The 18,373-nt window shown below is 48.6% G+C and overlaps 1 long non-coding RNA gene across 1 annotated transcript in view; it reads left to right on the top strand.

The window, feature by feature from the left end:
• LOC115087656 overlaps positions 1-18,373 on the top strand; it is a 44,590-nt gene that overhangs the window by 11,863 nt on the left and 14,354 nt on the right. The window contains exons 2-3 of the long non-coding RNA XR_003855569.1: positions 12,394-12,613; positions 13,110-13,174. This is a non-coding gene — a long non-coding RNA (uncharacterized LOC115087656). The remainder of the gene's footprint in view (positions 1-12,393; positions 12,614-13,109; positions 13,175-18,373) is intronic.

Below are 18,373 nucleotides of genomic sequence, written 5' to 3' on the forward strand. Positions count from 1 at the left end.
CCATTGGACCAAGTGTCCCTCCTGGATCCCATCCAGGAGAATCCAAAACTTCCTGGTCCCCTTCTCTTAGGGGTACCCTTGACCACATTACAACTACCAGCCTGTGTGCCGTTTGCACATTGCACATCCCCAGTCCTTTAATTAAGTCCTTTGCTGGCTTTGGGTTTGAATTCCACCCCAATGGAGCTATAGTTGTTAAGGTTTGTAGGTATGTGGGCCCTTGTTCTGAGGTGATTGTTGTTTCTGCCTGTGGGGGAGGCCCACAGGTCTACTCCATCGGAAGGCGAGGTCTAGTTCAGCTGAGAACTCTGGGAGAGACTGTGGAGCGTCCCAAGGAGCGGGGCAAGAGACACAACAGGAAGGGGTTCCCACAGTTCAGGAGTAGGGTGGAGATCAGTACCTGGGGGAAGACCTCCAGAGGAGATGGTGCTAGGCAGGCCCGCGGAGTGGGGAGCGCGACACAGGCCGTGAAGGAGGAAGTCCGGAGAGACAAGTCCGAGGGGCGGAGCTGCACAGTGGAGGAGGTACTGGTGCGATGATGTAGGCTAACCCACGAAGAAGGGAAGCCCAAGTTAGGACTCCAGCTGATGACGTAACACAACCCAAGGAGCGGGTGGCCCTGTTAGTGTCCGGTAGCAGAACCAAGGGTACTACCCCGAAGAGTGGGGAAGCACAGATGTCCAGGAGTAGCTGTAGGCACTTCCCGAGGGCAGCGCAGATAGTCACAGGTAGACGTAGGCACTTCCCCGAGGAGCGGGGAAGCACGAAAGTAGAATTCCCAAGTGGTGAAGGTGTTCCCAAGGGCGGCCCCGAGGAGCGGGGAGGCAGCAGGATAGGACTTTCTGGAAGGTGCAGGGCTAGCCCGAGGAGCGTAGGAAGCCAGATGATCAGGTCCCCATAGAGTGTGCGCAGTGGCCCCCGAGGATCGGGTACTAGGCAGGGTCCAGAGTCCAAAGTGATCCGGTAGCGTCACCTCAGGAACGGCAGAGTAAGGAGCTCGAAAAGTAGTAGTGAACTTGTTGCCAAGTTGGCTAGCTGAGGGCGAAGGTGGAGCTTAAGTACTCAGATGCCATGATGTCATCAATCTGAGACACCCCCGAGGTTCCCGCCGAAGGGGCTTTAAAAAAGGGTCTGGTGGCATGCATGCACCCAGTAAGGCCCGGAATCGGCGTGGAGGATGGCGGCGTCTTGACCGCCACGAGGAGCCACATGGAACGCGGCGGCGGAGACTAGTCCACACCGCGAGCAGGCCTGGAGAAGGAAACAGGACAGTGCAAGATGTGAGTAGATGCAGTTGCATCTGTCTGCGACTGACGATCATAACAATAGGTATTGAGTGGGGAACTACCAGTGCTGATTCCTCTGTATCTTAAATAGGTGGAGTCTCCACTGTGCCATCCTCTGGGCTCTCTGTGGACTCTTCCTCCAGGTTCTCTGCAAGCACCTCCCTCTGGGCTTGCCACGGTTTCCACCTCTGTACATTCTGGCCACTTGTCCATGCCGGTCACTGGCTCCTCCGCAGCCTCACTCACTGGGGTCTCTGCAGCACCACCCTCTGGGCTCTCCATGGCATCTCTTGCTTTCCTTTCTGAGCCCTCTCTCTCTTGACTTCTCATGGGAGGTGTTTTGGGGCTCCCGGTAATGTTTGGATATCCTACAGGGTCTTCATCTGGACCACCTGAAGGAGCCGACTTCCAACTTCTTGCTACTGCCTCCTCCTGGGCAGTCATGTGTTGTTCTCCTCGATGCTGTCTGTGACCCCTCTCTCAGGCTTCTTCACAGCCCCCTTCTCTGAGCTTCTCACAGCAGTTATTTCTGGACTCCCGGTAGTGTTTGGGCACCATGACTTCCTGTAGCAGCTCTCAGCTGCTGGGCCTCCACCGAGTCCTCTGAGGTAGCTTCCTCAGCTCCCTGGCCATAAAAACTCTTCTCTAAAGAGGAATCAACAAGAGCCTGGTCTGCTTCCAAGTTCTTTTTCCCCTGAACTAAAGCAAGCTGGTGCTTTATGAGGCTCTCCTGTAGCATCCTCTGCCGTTCCAGGACTCTCTGCAACAGCACTTGCCAACCTTCTTCAGACTGCTACTTTTTGGGGCTGCACACCTTCCCTGAAGAGTGGCTTGCTTGATGGAAAAAGGCCCCGCCCGGCTTTCATTCAACGCACTCACAGCCCACTCTGTCAGCTTCCCCAGGGCCACGCCCTGCTCAGGACAGCCCTGCTACACCCGTGTTTCTTTCACTTTTCTTTTCAAGGCAAAAAAAAAGTTTAAAAAAAAAGCCTGCTTGACCAGCGATAACTTGCTCACTGTTAAATCCCTGTCTATCTCCCAGCAGGGCTTCTCCCTTTAGCCAGTTCAATCCTAAAACTTCCCGGCTGTCCCTGTACCCAGGCTCTTACACTGTTTCCTCTCTACCTGAAACCTTTCTTCTTTAGTGCAGCTTCTGCCACACCCTTTCACAAATTACCTTGCACTCCTGCACTCCCTGGGGCGGATTTTCATACTCCGCGAATAGGCCTACTTTTGTTTGCGCTCCAGGCGCAAACAAAAGTACGCTGGATTTTAGTAGATACGCGCGGAGCCGCGCGTATCTGCTAAAAACCTGGATCGGCGCGCGCAAGGCTATCGATTTTGTATAGCCGGCGCGCGCCGAGCCGCGCAGCCTACCCTCGTTCCCTCCGAGACCGCTCCGAAATCGGAGCGGCCTCGGAGGCAACTTCCTTTTGCCCTCCCCTCACCTTCCCCTCCCTTCCCCTACCTAACCCACCCACCTGGCCCTGTCTAAGCCCCCCCCCCTTACCTTTGTCGGGGGATTTACGCCTCCCAGAGGGAGGCGTAAATCCCCGCGCGTCAGCGGGCCTCCTGCGCGCCGGGACGCGACCTGGGGGCGGGTCCAGAGGGTGCGGCCACGCCCCCGGGCCCGCCCCCGGAACGCTCCCGACACGCCCCGAAAACGCCACGCGGTTCGGGCCCGCCCCCTGACACGCCCCCTCCGAAAACCCCGGGACTTACGCGAGTCCCGGGGCTCTGCGCGCGCCGGTAGGCCTATGTAAAATAGGCTTACCGGCGCGCAGGGCCCTGCTCGCCTAAATCCGCCCAAAACCGGGCGGATTTAGGCGAGCAGGGCTCTGAAAATCCGCCCCCCTGTGCGCTGTACATAGTTTTAGAGCTATAGGCACTCTGGTTTCTGTACAGCATTTAGAACCACAGGTTTTCTGTACAACTCTCTGCACTCCACACAGACACTTTCTTGGAGGTTGAGGTTTTCTGTGCAAAGCTTAGAAAAATCCTGCGCATGACACCTTATGTGGGTACGAGCGGTGATTCCCACAGGCCTGGAGACAAACTAGACTGACTCCATCCTTTCTTAAAACATGTTCTTTATTCACAACTTCACATGTACAAAATAGTAGACTGTCTTCTCCTCAGACAGGGTACTCTCTTTACTTACAGTGTGTTGCTTCATCTCAGCTTAGTGTTCAGACAGTATTGCATACAGGAGCTGCTTCCTCCCGGAGACCTGGCCTGGTCTGGTTATCCCCACTTGGATCCTAGCTCTTATTCCCCAGTCATTGGTCCTGCTGCCTGAGCCCCACTTGCCCCGCAGGATCCCACCCATACAGCATATGCTCCTAAGTGGATTTAAGGTGGACCAGGCATCTAATCTGGTCCTGCACAGGAAAATAGGAGAATATTAGGGTTGCTACCTCACAATGGGGTAGATTTTCAAAAATGGCGCATTGGCGTACTTTTGTTGGCGCTCCAGGCGCCAACAAAAGTACGCGGTTAGTAGATACGCGCGTAGCTGCGCGTATCCGCTAAAATCCTGGATCGGCAGGTGCAAGGCTACCGATTCCGTGTAGCCGGCGCGTGCCAAGCCGCGCAGCCTACCTCCGTTCCCTCCGAGGCCGCTCCAAAATCGGAGCAGCCTCGGAGGGAATTCGCTAACGCCCTCCCCTCACCTTCCCCTCCCTTCCTCTACCTAACCCACCCCCCCCAGCCCTGTCTAAACCCCCCCCCCCCTACCTTTGTTGGGGGATTTACGCCTCCCAGAGGGAGAAGTAAATCCCCGTGCGCTAGCGGGCCGCTGGCGCGCCTGGACGCAACCCGGGGGCGGTTCCGGAGGGTGCGGCCACGCCCCCGGACCGCCCCGGGCCGAAACCACGCCCCCGGGCCCGCCCCCGAAACGCCGCGTCCCGCCCCGAAAACGGCGCGCCGCTCGGCCCCGCTCCCAACACGCCCCCCTCGGAAAACCCCGGGACTTACGCGAGTCCCGGGGCTCTGCGCGCGCCGGTAGGCCTATTGAACATAGGCGCACCGGCGCGCAGGGCCCTGCTCGCGTAAATCCGGGCGAATTTACGTGAGCAGGGCTCTTAAAATCCGCCCCAATATGGTTAAGTTATTTACTTAAAAAAAAAATGGCGCCCTGTCCCTCACCTCCCTCCCATCCCAGTTGCAAAGGCCCAATGGAGCCGAGCTAGCCAACACCTTTAAAATGCCCCATTTAATGTAAATAAAAATGTATTTGTGCCAGGAATCCACCTCCTGCTCCGACTTCCCCTTATATGTGAAAATAGTAAAATTTGCAGCCTGAAGATACCTCTCCCCAACATCCACCCCGACCTTTTCCCTTCTCCCCTTCCCCCCCACACCCCGAACCTTTATTTGGGTCTCCTGCTACCACGATATGGGACCGGCACTTCTGGGGATACTTCTGCCGTTGTTAGGCTACTAGAATGGAAGCATACGCCGGCTATGGTTAGTCAGATAACTTTAATTGGGGAGATTTAGTGAGGCCTTTATCCCACTGAACATCCGGGACAAGTTATCCGGCTAATGTTAGCCGGCTAACTTGTCCACTGAATATGGACTTCAGAAAGTTCAAGAAATTAGTGAAGAGTCATAGCTGTGGACAACGACTGTAGGATTTTAAGAGGTGTTACTTGTATATGGTAAGGTGGTGATAGCTTATGTCACAGCAGTAACATAGCAACATAGCAAATGACGGCAGATGAAGATGAAATGATCCATCCAGCCTACCCAGCAAGGTATCCAGGGTTGTACCTGTCACTTCACGCAGGTTATCCCCTTGCTTTCTTGTTCAAAGTTGTAATTGCTAATCCATGCAGGTTACCCACATTCAGAAAAGTTACCCCATGGCTGAAGACCTGGTTTGAAGCTGGGGGGTGATACGTGAAAGGATACAGGTTTGTACTATAGTGATGGCCTGCATCTATCAGAGGCAGGAACCTGGACCTAGTTGAACAATTCAGATCATATATTCATTTATTTTAATTAAAACCATTTTATACCATATATAGTACTCACAGAAAAGGTTGCAGCGGTTTATAAAAAGAAAAAGATAATGTGTGCATTAATTAAAATATAAAATATTTACATGAAATTACCAACTGACAAAACTAAACAAATATCACTCAAGCTGCTTAAGTTTCTCTCTGTATCCTCCAGTTCACTGTTGCCAGCATAAGTGAAGCAAGACCCATCTCTACATTATTAGTTCTTTGCCATCACATCACCAAATTCTCGTTGGAATAGTCATAACTTAAGGACCTTTTATTTTAAAGGCCTTCGTATCAGTGGGAACATAAGAACATGAGACTTGCCATATTGGGTCAGACCATGGGTCCATCAAGCCCAGTATCCTGTTTCCAACAGTGGCCAATCCAGGTCACAAGTACCTGGGAGGATCCCAATGGATACATAGATTCCAGGCTGCTTCTCCAAGTAGATTTTCCCAAGTCTACCTTATTAATGGTTTATGGACTTTTCCTTTAGAAACTTGTCCAAACCTTTTTCTTAAATGCAGCTACACTAATATTTGACGGTTTATTCCAAAGAATTGGAGCAGCGACTGAAAGTGCTCAACTCCTCACTTCACCCAAATGTATGTGTCAGATCGAGGAAACCTCTAACAAACCTTACTTCTGAGACCGCAGAGTGCGAGATGGAATATAAATCCTCAGAGGCACACCGAGCCCAGGAGTCTTCATGCTAATAGTCATTTTATGGATTAACATCAAAATTGTATAATCATGCCTTGCACTCTGGTATTGAAAGCCTTACACTGGGAAGCCAGTGCAAGGCTTTCAATACCAGAGTGATGTGGTCCAGTTAATCAGCGGGCTGCCAAGCTCTTACAGAATTCTGCAATGGGCAGAATGCTGATTTTCATAGCCCCAACAATAAGGAATTGCAGTACTCAAATCCAAAGAATGACAGTAATTGCAGTACCGATCTGAAATTAGTGACAAGAATTTAAAGTAGACGAAGGGCATGTTGGACAGAAACTGATTAAATCAGGCTGTTACCCCCAACAGACACATAATAGTGGTGAACATCACCAATGTGTGCATCTCACAAGACTAGCTGTAAAGATGGGGGAGGGCTTTTATGAGGATAGGCAAAGGGAAGACAAGGGAAAGAGGAACATCTGGAAGGCTGTGAGCACAAATGCTTGTAGTCTGGGTAATAAAATTCTAGACTTAGCTGTATTGGCATATTGTGGCTTTCAAAAAAAGATGTTTCAATTGTCTCATGACCAAAACATAGCCTTACCTGGCTATCATCTTATCAGGAGGGGCAGAGTAGGCAGAAAAGGAGGAGAAGTAGCACTCTGCAAAAGAAAAATATTAAAGGAACAGAAATGCAGGGGGGTATAATGGGGAAAGGAGGAAGTGCTGTGAATAGCAGTATAGTCAGAGACATACATGAAACTGCAATGAGGTGTTGCTGCTGGGAGATTTTAATCTGCTGGATGTGGACTGGAGCAGCCCATCTGCAGAATCAGTTAGGAGTAGAGATTTCTTGAACTCTCTTCAAGGCATTCCTCTCAGGCAAATGGTACTGGAACCGGCAAGGGAAGAGGGCAATAGTGAACGTGGTGCTCGCAAAGGGAGAAAGTGTTTCTGATGTCCACGTAAGTGGTCACCTGAAGTCCCATGCTCATCAGATGGGCTGCTATACCAACTTTGTTAAAATGGGAGAGTACTTTAAGGAAGCGCTGGCAGGGTGCAAATCCGCTGTGAAAATTTGAGTGTGCGCACTGAACCGGTGCCCGCACACACGATCACAAAGTTACATCTTGCTCGGGAAATCTAAAACAGGTGCATAAATCATGTCCTCACCCCATGATGCCTCTGAATAGTGTGCGTAATAGTACGCACGAAATCGTGTTTGCACGTACCCCTCCAGGGTAATTTCTAAAGGGCCATCTAAGCCCAGAAAATCAGGCTATGAAAATGACCCCTGTGTTAGGAGAGTAAGCAGAAGTAAGAGAGAGAAAAACGAAACGAGCGGTCTTGTTTTCCAAAGAGGTGAATGAAAAAAATAAGGTCTGGTAAAGCTGATAGAGGCAGGGAAAGCCATTCAGAATGTCAAAAGCACAAGCAGGAAAACTGTTGGCTGCGCTGGTTAAGTGAGATGACAATACTTTTCTCAGATATGTTGGTGAAAGGATAGAACTGTAAGACAGAAAGGAGAGAAGCGGTTATTGGGCTGTGAAGCTGAAAAACCTTTCCTTTGTTTCAAAGGGGAGGGGAGGTTCATTTTGTTTTATACTTTTTCAATTTAGTGCACACTAACAGGTCGATTTTAAAAGCGTTGCTCAGGCAAAAATGCCCACATACAGGCGTATGAGTCGCATGCGAGCAATGCGGGCTTTTAAAAGCCGCAAAATGCTAGCGTATGTACCAGTGCTTGCAGGAGGAATGAGAGGGCGGAAAAGGGGCGGGGCATGGATGGAGCATGGCCATTCTGGGGCGGGGTCAAGACTTATGCGCGTAACTCCAAATTTTAAAACCGAAAACCACAGCATGCATACGCCGTATATCCACATGACTTTACTGCTGTTCCTGATGAGGAACACGTCTGCAGATCTTGAGTTTTAGGGCTTATAGAAGAGGGTGAGGAGTCTGCAGGGCCGGTGCAAGGGTATTGGGCGCCCTAGGCAACCCTTGCGCTGTCGACCCCCCCCTCCGCCCCTCCGGTCGCCCCCCACTACCTGTTTCAGCGCCGACTGTATACTTCTCAGGGTACCAAGCCATAGGGGGGGCCGCAAGCGGGGCCTATCCCGCTCGCGGCAAAGAGAAATAGAGACTGTGTGCTTCTCAGAGCTGCTCGTGGCCCTGAGAAGCACACAGTCTCTATTTCTCTTTGCCGCGAGCGGGATAGGCCCCGCTTGTGGCACCACGTGGCTGCTCTTCGGCACCGCCTACGGCTCGGCACCCTAGGCGACCGCCGAAGTTCACCTAATGGACGCGCTGGCCCTGGGAGTCTGGGTCAATGGGGGGCATGTAGGAACTAGAGAGGTCTGAAAGTCCTCACTATTAACTGGACAAACTAATGGACTAATTGCAAAACTGGGAATGTGCCTCATGCGTGCATGTTTAAAATTCACTGACATACGCGCATAAAAGCTAACAAGGTCCTATGAAGACACACGCGTGATAGCTGTGCTCGAGTAACCTCTTAAAATTAGGTACGTACTTTGCGCGGTTGGTGCATTTTAAAACATATGCATTTAATTGCGCACAAGATTAAAAATTCCAGCGTATCCTTGCTTGCATGCCGATACACGCATGTATGGGCACACGGGCGCTCATTTTCAAATTGACCTGTTAATGTTTTAAGTGCACTTAAAAACCCATTTAGTTCACACTAAATAGATTTAGTACATGCGCAATCATAGGGTCAGTAACTTTGAAACAGCAGCATGGGCGCACATGGGCTCGCAAAGGACAAGGCCATTTTATAACGTGTGCATATGTGCGCAGGTTATAGATTGAATGCATGAACACGTGCGTACAATTTTCAGTGGATGTGACATGTGCGCACAAATCCCAAGTTACCTCTCCTTAACGTACAAGTCAAGTACAGAAAGGGAAATAAAGTTATTTTTAAATTCTTTGGCGCAGGGACCCTGACTAACTTTTACTTTTCCTCCCATCCCAAAATATAGGTCCTTCGGACTAGGGGTGGAAAGGAGTCCTCTCCGGTCCCAGTAGGGGGAGACTAGTGAGCTGTGATGGAGCTTCCTCATTCTGCTGTGAGCTGTGCATTGTGTGCCAAATAAACCACACTCGGACCATGCAGGCAGTGTCCAAAATATTGCTTTACTGATACAGTTTCCTTGAATGACACAATTAAATATGGTAAATCACACACCACAGTCTGTGCATAGATCTTTTCTCCTCTATCTGTGCATTAGTCTTTATCAGGCCAGGAATCCATGCACACTTCTGGATTAGATCGTGCAGGGGTCCCTCTGGGCCAGGCCCCCTTGGATGGTCGGTAAACCCCTCCTGATAGCACAAAAATCTATCTTGGCACAGAGCTAATGTCTCTATTCCTCAGGGCTCTTTGCGGATGCCAGATGGGCGTCCTTCCTTGAACGTAGATCTTTTACTCAGAGTTGGTAGACTAATCTTCTGGTGGAATCCCTGGAGGTAGGAATCTTTGCGGACTACAGTTCTTGCCAGTCCCCTTGATGGGCAGGAAGGGGACAGAAAAACACTTCCTCCCAGATGTTGGAAATGAATCTTCCCCAAATTAGATAATTTCAAGAATCTGCTGCAGTGGGTCACCACCTTTGTTGTGTAGGTCTTCCCTAAACACTGGGCGACTTCAGCCTAGGGTTCCCCATTCCCTGGGCTTCGGAAAGGCCCAGGCCTTCAGCAGGGCTCCTCTAAATGAATGTTCCAAAATCCCAAAAATAAGTCCCAGAGCAGCTACTCTGCATCTCGTGGGGAGAGTATAGCATTGGAGCCCCTTTGGCCTCCAAGATCCCTCCAGGTAGGCCCAAAATCAAACTTGGGAAAATGCAACCTCTCTTTATGACTTCCAAATAATACTCTCTAGATCCTATTGCAGAGCTCTGCTATAAAACCTCAGGACCAAGGGTATCCATTACAGCTCTGCCAGTGAGAAGGCTTTCCATGAAACATAGAAACATAGAAATGACAGCAGAAGAAGACCAAACGGCCCATCCAGTCTGCCCAGCAAGTTTCGCACTTTTTTTTTTCTCATACTTATCTGTTACTCTTGGCTCTTAGTAACTTTTTGGTTCTATTTCCCTTCCACCCCACCATTAATGTAGAGAGCAGTGTTGGAACTGCATCTAAGTGAAATATCTAGCTTAATTAGTTAGAGGTAGTAACCGCTGCAATAAGCAAACTACACCCATGCTTATTTGTTTACCCAGACTAAATAATTCAGTCCTTGTTGGTTGTTGTCTGTATATAGATCCACTTTTCTTCATTCCCCCTGTCATTGAAGCAGGGGGAATGCTGAATATGCATTGAAAGTGATGTATCAGACTTTCTCCCCTGCCGTTGAAGCAGAGATCTATGCTGAATATGCATTGAAAGTGCAGTGTCAGTCTTTCACTCTTGCCATTGAAGCAGAGATCTATGCTGAATATGCATTGAAAGTGAAGTATCAGACTTTCTCCCCTGCCGTTGAAGCAGAGAGCTATGCTGGATATGTGTGAAGTACCAGTCTTTCTCCCCTGCCATTGAAGCAGAGAGTTATGCTGGATATGCATTGAAAGTGAAGTATGAGACTTTCTCCCCTGCCATTGAAGCAGAGAGCTATGCTGGATATGCGTGGTGTATCAGTCTTTCTCCCCTGCCGTTGAAGCAGAGAGCTATGCTGGATATGCATTGAAAGTGAAGTATCAGGCTTACTTGGTTTGGGGTAGTAACCGCCGTAACAAGCAAGCTACTCCCCGCTTTTTTGTGAATGCAAATCCTTTTTTCCACATTTCCTCTTGCCGTTGAAGCTTAGAGCAATGTTGGAGTCGCATTAACCAAATGGATACTCCCCTAATTATTTCCCTAGCTACACTTGGCAGTTGAAAGACCTATTAGTGACCCAAAAAGTATATAAGTATATGTGCACATGTTATAAAATAGGTTGAATGCGGATACATGTACGCAAAATTTTCAATGGATACATGTACGCAAAATTTTCAATGGATATGCGCATGTGCGCACAAATACCGCACCTACCACATAAGTCGGGGAAATTGCCATAGGTAGTTTACCCAGTTCATTCCAAGTTCACCCAGTTTAGGGATAGGACTTGCAAACCCCCTTAATTTTATAGTCACTCTTCCTGCTATTTGCATCTACCCTTAAAACCCCACTGCCTGGCCTAATTTTTTTATTTTACTACTTACACGTTCTCCATAGCAGAAGTAAACTTACGCGGCCGGTGACCCCGACACGTGCCTGTGCGTGTAAGTATTTATATGCACATGTTCTGGCCAAGCCTCAACACGACCACACCCTACCCAATCCTCGCCTATGCCCTGCCTCCTTTTAGAAACCTTTGCCTTGTGCGCGCATCAGGAGATACGTGCGTTCATGGGCCGCTTTTAAGTTCCGCTCAGCACGCACTGTCCCAACTTGTGTGAGTATTTCCTGGCTTTTGCACACCAGGCTTTTAAAATTCACCCTTTAGTATATGCCTATTCGATTGTGTACATGCATATTCGATCACTGTAGCCTTTTTCGATCACATACACGCATTTTCAATTTAGCTTGCACTAAAAAAAATGTGTGCGAATGAAACAAGGCAAAACAAATGACAGTACATCCCTAGCGGCTTTATGCTATTTGCTACCACAATGTTCTGTGACAGTGTGTTCCACAAGTTAACTATTTGTTGTGTGAAGAAATGCCTCATTTTGTTTATTTTAAATCCGCTATTTGATTATTATGAGATGCAGGAGTTGATTCGTCCCCGTTTAGGCCTTTAAAAATTTCTGGCAAAAATGAATTTGCCATCTTGAACAAATAAAAATAATTGTAGATGTCCACTGCCTTGCCATGTTCCATATTGACTGTAGAGAGAAGCGTTCATAGTTTTCACGAAAAGGAAGAAAGTTATTGTTGCTAACCTTTGGAAATTATTTGTATATCACTCAGTCTTATTTAAAAAAAAAAACCATTAACATAAATAATTGTATCCCAAGTTTGAAAACTTCCACTCTATATTTTGGGCACTGTCCTATGTTGCATGCAATGAAAAATGTGTCGTCCCCGATGTGACTGCAGCTTGTTCTATCTTTTGTTGCATTGTCTTTTTTTTTTTTTTTTGGCTTTCTGTGGATTCTACAGTTTGTTTCCACCTTGTTTCATCTTTTTTCCCTCTCTTGTGATGTATTGTAGTTTTCCAATTTAGAAAGCCTAAGCAGTTGTCTCTCTAATATCCAGTCGGTGCTCTACACCCATGCACGCATGCCCAAGGTTTACCCAGCGGTGGAAGACTTGGCCTTTTTAGATGTGGAGCTGCGTGTGCCACCTAATACCTTACTTTCCACTTTTCTGGGCTTTGTCTGTGTAGCGTCTTTTCTCATTTGCCTTTTTTCTTTCAGCCCCCTGCTATGGCATGCTAATCCAGCTGGAAAAAGATGAAAACACCTCAGATAAGAGGAAGGAGGCCTTCTATACGTCCAGGAGACATAGGGAGAGACCTTTAAGCTCCCAAATCAAATGACGGGGAATGTTGTTTTGTGATGTGTAGGAAACAGATTCTGGCATATGTAGCAAGAATGTTAGGCTGGCTGCATAGGAGGCAGAGTGCGGCAATATCAGGTACTTTTAAAAAGTTTTTTGGGGGGGGGTCAGGAGGGTGGGGGAAGCTAAAGGATGTGTTTTAAAAGGTCGGGGTGGGTTTAAATGTGCCCTCAATGCAGCAGGTTCATCTAGCTGAGTCTTGTGAGAGATTCTATTTTTGTTGCCGGCCCAGTCCTCTGGAACTCAATGCCTATGGCCTTAAGGACCACCGAATGTCCAAAAACCTTTAAAAAGTTGCTAAAGACACAGCTTTTCTGCCAGGCTTTCGATTGCGGAGGGCATGAATTCAGGTTTGAATTATTTATGCTCACTGCTGTATGTTTCCAATTATTCTGTCTTCCAATTTTAAATGTTACGTATGTTCATAGCATAAGCCGCCTAGAACTTTGTATAGGCGGCATATACATTTCCGTAAATAAAATAAATAGATAAAGCACTTTAAAAGACTGCTGTGGGGAAGGTGGTGCTGTCTCTTAAAATTGGCTTTTAAAATGAATTTTTTTTTTTTCCACAGTGGAAGTTTTTGTTGCTTTTCCCTTCCAGGGCATGTGCTAGAGTAAAAAGCACGTCGTGTTTCAGGTAGGTTTCCTTTTGGAGCCACGAGAATAAAAGAAAATGAACATGACTGTAGAAGGAGCTGCACAGCTGCAAAAAGAGCCTTCTGGAGATGCTCCTCCCTTTGGCAGGAGTAAAAACATATGGGCCGATACAGTAAAAGTCGCGGGAGAGCGGGCTCCTGGGCGCACGATTTAGTATCGGCCCGCATGCAAATGAGGGCCCGCGGTCCCTAGCGCCTCTTTTTTGACAGGAGCGGTGGCTGTCAGCGAGTTTGACAGCCGATGCTCAATTTTGCCAGTGTTGGTTCTCAAACTCGCTGACAGCCACGAGTTCGGAAACCGGATGCCGGCAAAATTGAGCATCCGGTTTTCAACCCGCGAGCCGCGGGCCGATTTAACATTTTTTTTTTTACTTTTTAATTATTTTTAACTTTTGGGACCTCCGACTTAATATCGCCATGATATTAAGTCGGAGGGTGTACAGAAAAGCAGTTTTTACTGCTTTTCTGTAAACTTCCCTGGTGCTGGCAGAAATTAACGCCAGCCTTTGGCTGGCGTTAATTTCTGAAAGTAAAATGTGCGGCTTGACTGCACATTTTACTTACTGAATCGCGCGGGAATAACTAATAGGGCCATCAACATGCATTTGCATGTTGCGGGCGCTATTAGTTTCGGGGGGGGGGGGGGGGGGGGGGGGGGGGGGGGTTGGACGCATGTTTTCGACGCGCTATTACCTCTTACTGAATAAGGGGTAAAGCTAGCGCGTCGAAAACACATGTCCAAACACGGGTTAACAGTGCACTCCACCGGAGCACACTGTACTGTATCGGCCTGATACTTGGCTTTATAGGTTCAAGGGAGTAATTAAAAATCCTATAAGTAGAGGAGGAAGTAACATCAGCAGCCAGGATGGCAGCGTAAGGGAAGAGCTCTCCACGTTTTGTTATTATAATGACTCCTTTAGCTAGGGACAGGTAGTTTAGAATATTAGGGGAGGAACCACTTCATACAGCCCTCCCTTTGAGGGAGCTGGGATGGCCGTCCCCCTGTGTAAGGCAATAAAAGCAGCTCTACAGAGAGACTGGAGGCAGTGTATTTGAGTTTCAGAGTTAGGGGGCAGTGCAGGCATTTTTTCTTCATTGGATGTTTGGCCTGCTTAGAGGATCCTGGCAAGCCCTGCCTGGGGATCCTGAGCAAGGTCGGGAGGCTGCTCCACCAGTCCACTAACTGGCCTGCTGGGCTTGCCTCTGGGTTGTTTTCAGGTTTTGGACATTTTCATGGTAGGAAGCCTCGAGAGACCCCTGCCTGTCACCTGGGTAGAGGGCATGGGGAACCCTTTCCCTGGTGGTGGTGGTGGTGGTGGGGGGGGGGGGGGGGGGGGGACACCAGGATAAGGAAGACCTGCCCTTCTATAACTTTTTAAGGGACCAGAGGAATGGTGGTGACCTGATTCAAGGATATTCTAGTATTTTTCGACTAAGTTTAGGGAAAAATCATTTTGTTAGAAGAGCCAGGAGGAAGTGTTTTGCTGCCCCCTTCCTACCTGAAGAAGAACATTGAGAGCTGTTGTTCCTAAGAGGATCCCTTCCATCATGGGATTCGAAAGAGGAAAGAGAGAATGAGAGGGACATTTGCTAACTGTAATACCATCGTGACATCTATTGAGGACACACGCTTGGCGTCTTGACCCCCTGAGGAGAAAGGATGCATAGATGGTGTTGTCATTTTTGCCACTCGTAGAGGGGTTTTTCCTGCACGCACATGGATCCCCTATCCATCTGGGAGCTTCATGTATCCAAGCCAGTAAAGTGATGGTTTCCCATGCCCTTATAATAGAGATGCATGCAGAGATAGAGGGACGAGCTGTAGCAAGAGCTCCTCTGAAATTTAGAGCTGGTTTGAACTGTGCCATTACCTCACCTGATTCACCATCAGTAAAGGAAAATTGGTTCTTACATGCTAATTTTCGTTCCTGTAATACCACAGATCAGTCCAGACCAGTGGGTTATGCACTCCCACCAGCAGATGGAGTCAGAGAGCAAAGCTTCAAGGCACTGGTATCCCAAGTGTGCCACCTGCAGCTCATTAGTATTTATCGATACCCAAGCAAAGTATAATTGACAAAAAACCATCTAATTCCCGAAACAAGGGCGGACAGGAAAAAACTCCCTCAAGGGTCCAAACAAACGACCCCAATACCTGAAAACCAGGTTTGAACCATGGTTCATAACCAAACCCAAAATATTATAGAATCATTCTGATAGATTCCCTATGTATAGCAGCTAACCATTAGGTAAATCAGTCTTTCGGCAGTAGCATCTGGGTGGGATCCTGGACTGATCTGTGGTATTACAGAAACGAAAATTAGCAGGTAAGAGCCAATTTTCCTTTCCTGTACATACCCAGATCAGTCCAGACCAGTGGGATGTACCAAAGCCACATTACACCGGATGGGAACCCAAAAGACCCGCTCGCAAGACGCTCTCCCCAAAAAGCACTTGGTCCGGATCCCTGACATCCAGACGATAATGCCTTGTGAAGGTATGCAGAGAAGACCAGACTGCGGCTCTACAAATCTCCTCAGATGACAACAACTGACACTCCACCCAAGAAGCCGCTTGCACTCTTGTCAAGTGAGCTTTCAAACCAGTCGGGACGGGCGACCCTTCCTGATGTAGGTCCAAGCAAATTATTTCCTTCAGCCAGCGCGCCAAGGATGCCTTAGATGCCTTTTCACCCTTCTTCGGACCTCCAAAGAGCACAAAAAGGTGATCTGATTTTCAAAAAGAGTTAGTGAACTTCAAATACCGAAGGAGAACCCAGAGGACATCTAACAGATGAAGATCTCTTCCCATAGTGGGGTCACGAGCCCAATCAGGGAATCCGGGTACCTCCACGGACTGATTAACATGAAAGGCAGACACCACTTTAGGCAAAAAGGAAGGGACCGTGTGCAGGGACACCCTATCAGCCGAGATGCAAAGGAAGGAATCCCTACAGGAAGGAGCCTGCAATTCTGAAATATGCCTCGCAGAACAGATGGCCACCAAGAACACCGTCTTCAAGGTGTGGTCCTTTAAGGAAGCTTGTCCCAGAGGCTCAAAAGGGGGATCACAAAGCGCCCTCAACACCAGATTGAGATTCCAATCCGGGCATAACTTACGAAGAGGAGGACGAAGGTGCTTCACCCCTTTCAGGAAATGGACAATGTCTGAGTGGCTGGCTAGAGGCCTGCCACTTACCCACCCTAGAAGACATCCCCGGGCCGAAACCTGAACTTGCAGGGAACTATAAGCAAAACCTTTAGATAATCCCTGCTGCAAAAACCCCAAGACCTGAGGAATGGTCACCGACAACGGCACTACACCCTGCTGGTCACACCAGACTTCAAACTCTTTCCATACTTGAGCGTATACCATAGATGTCGAGAGCCACCTGGACTGAAGCAGGATGGACATCACCTGTTCCGAATAACCTTTCATCCGTAACCGCCGCCTCTCAAACACCAGGCTACAAGAGAGAAGTGATCCTCCCCATCCGAAAAAATGGGCTCTTGTTGCAGGAGGTTTGGCAGATAAGCTAGGCGTAGTGGGCCATCTCACCAACCGTACCAGGTCCGCAAACCACAGCCGCCACAGCCACTCTGGTGCCACCAGAATTACTGAACCGGGATGCTCCTCTATGCGCCGGAGAACGCGCCCGATCAGGGGCCATGGTGGAAAGGCATACAGGAGGATTCTGGTTGGCCACATGCAGACTAGGGCATCTACTCCTACCTCCCCGATTTCCTTCTTTTGGCTGAACAACCGGTCCGTCTTGGCATTGAAATGGGTCGCCATGAGGTCCAGTTGGGGAACTCCCCATTGGGCACAAATGTGATTCCAACCCTCCCGGGATAGTTCCCATTTCCCGGGATCCAGCTGTTGACGACTGAGGAAGTCTGCCTGCACATTGTCCATACCTGCCATGTGAGAGACTGCGATGTCTTCCAGATAAAGCTCGGCCCAAGCAAAGTGGAGGTGTGCTTTCTGTGCCATCGCTGGACTCCTGGTTCTTCCCTGGCGATTGAGATATGCCACCGTGGTGGCGTTGTCCGAGAAGACTCGAACCATTCTCCCCTGCACCAGGAACTGGAGTGCCAACAACGCTTTGCGGACTGCCCTTGTCTCTAAGCGATTGATAGACAATGACCATTCGGGTAAGGACCAGGTTCCCTGCGCCACATGACCGAGGCACACTGCTCCCCAGCCTTGAAGGCTCACATCCATTGTCACGATCACCCAATCCAGGACTTCAATGGTCATCCCCTTCTGTAAGTTGTCTTCCGACAGCCACCATTGCAGGCTGGACCTGATTCGCTGCGACAAAGGCAGGGGCAACTGGTATTGCTCTGACACTGGGTCCCATAAGAACATAAGAAAAAGCCATACTGGGTCAGACCAAGGGTCCATCAAGCCCAGCATCCTGTTTCCAACAGTGGCCAATCCAGGCCATAAGAACCTGGCAAGTACCCAAAAACTAAGTCTATTCCATGTTACCATTGCTAATGGCAGTGGCTATTCTCTCAGTGAACTTAATAGCAGGTAATGGACTTCTCCTCCAAGAACTTATCCAATCCTTTTTTAAACACAGCTATACTAACTGCACTAACCACATTCTCTGGCAACAAATTCCAGAGTTTAATTGTGCGTTGAGTAAAAAAGAACTTTCTCCGATTAGTTTTAAATGTGCCTCATGCTAACTTCATGGAGTGCCCCCTAGTCTTTCTACTATCCGAAAGAGTAAATAACCGATTCACATCTACCCGTTCTAGACCTCTCATGATTTTAAACACCTCTATCATATCCCCCCTCAGTCGTCTCTTCTCCAAGCTGAAAAGTCCTAACCTCTTTAGTCTTTCCTCATAGGGGAGTTGTTCCATTCCCCTTATCATTTTGGTAGCCCTTCTCTGTACCTTCTCCATCGCAATTATATCTTTTTTGAGATGCGGCGACCAGAATTGTACACAGTACACAGTATTCAAGGTGCGGTCTCACCATGGAGCGATACAGAGGCATTATGACATTTTCCGTTTTATTCACCATTCCTTTTCTAATAATTCCCAACATTCTGTTTGCTTTTTTGACTGGCGCAGAACACTGCTGCAGAACACTGCCGCAGAACACTGTACCGACGATTTCAATGTGTTATCCACTATGACACCTAGATCTCTTTCTTGGGT

The sequence above is a fragment of the Rhinatrema bivittatum genome, chromosome 3 (assembly GCF_901001135.1).
Source record: "Rhinatrema bivittatum chromosome 3, aRhiBiv1.1, whole genome shotgun sequence".
Taxonomy (NCBI): Eukaryota; Metazoa; Chordata; class Amphibia; order Gymnophiona; family Rhinatrematidae; genus Rhinatrema; species Rhinatrema bivittatum.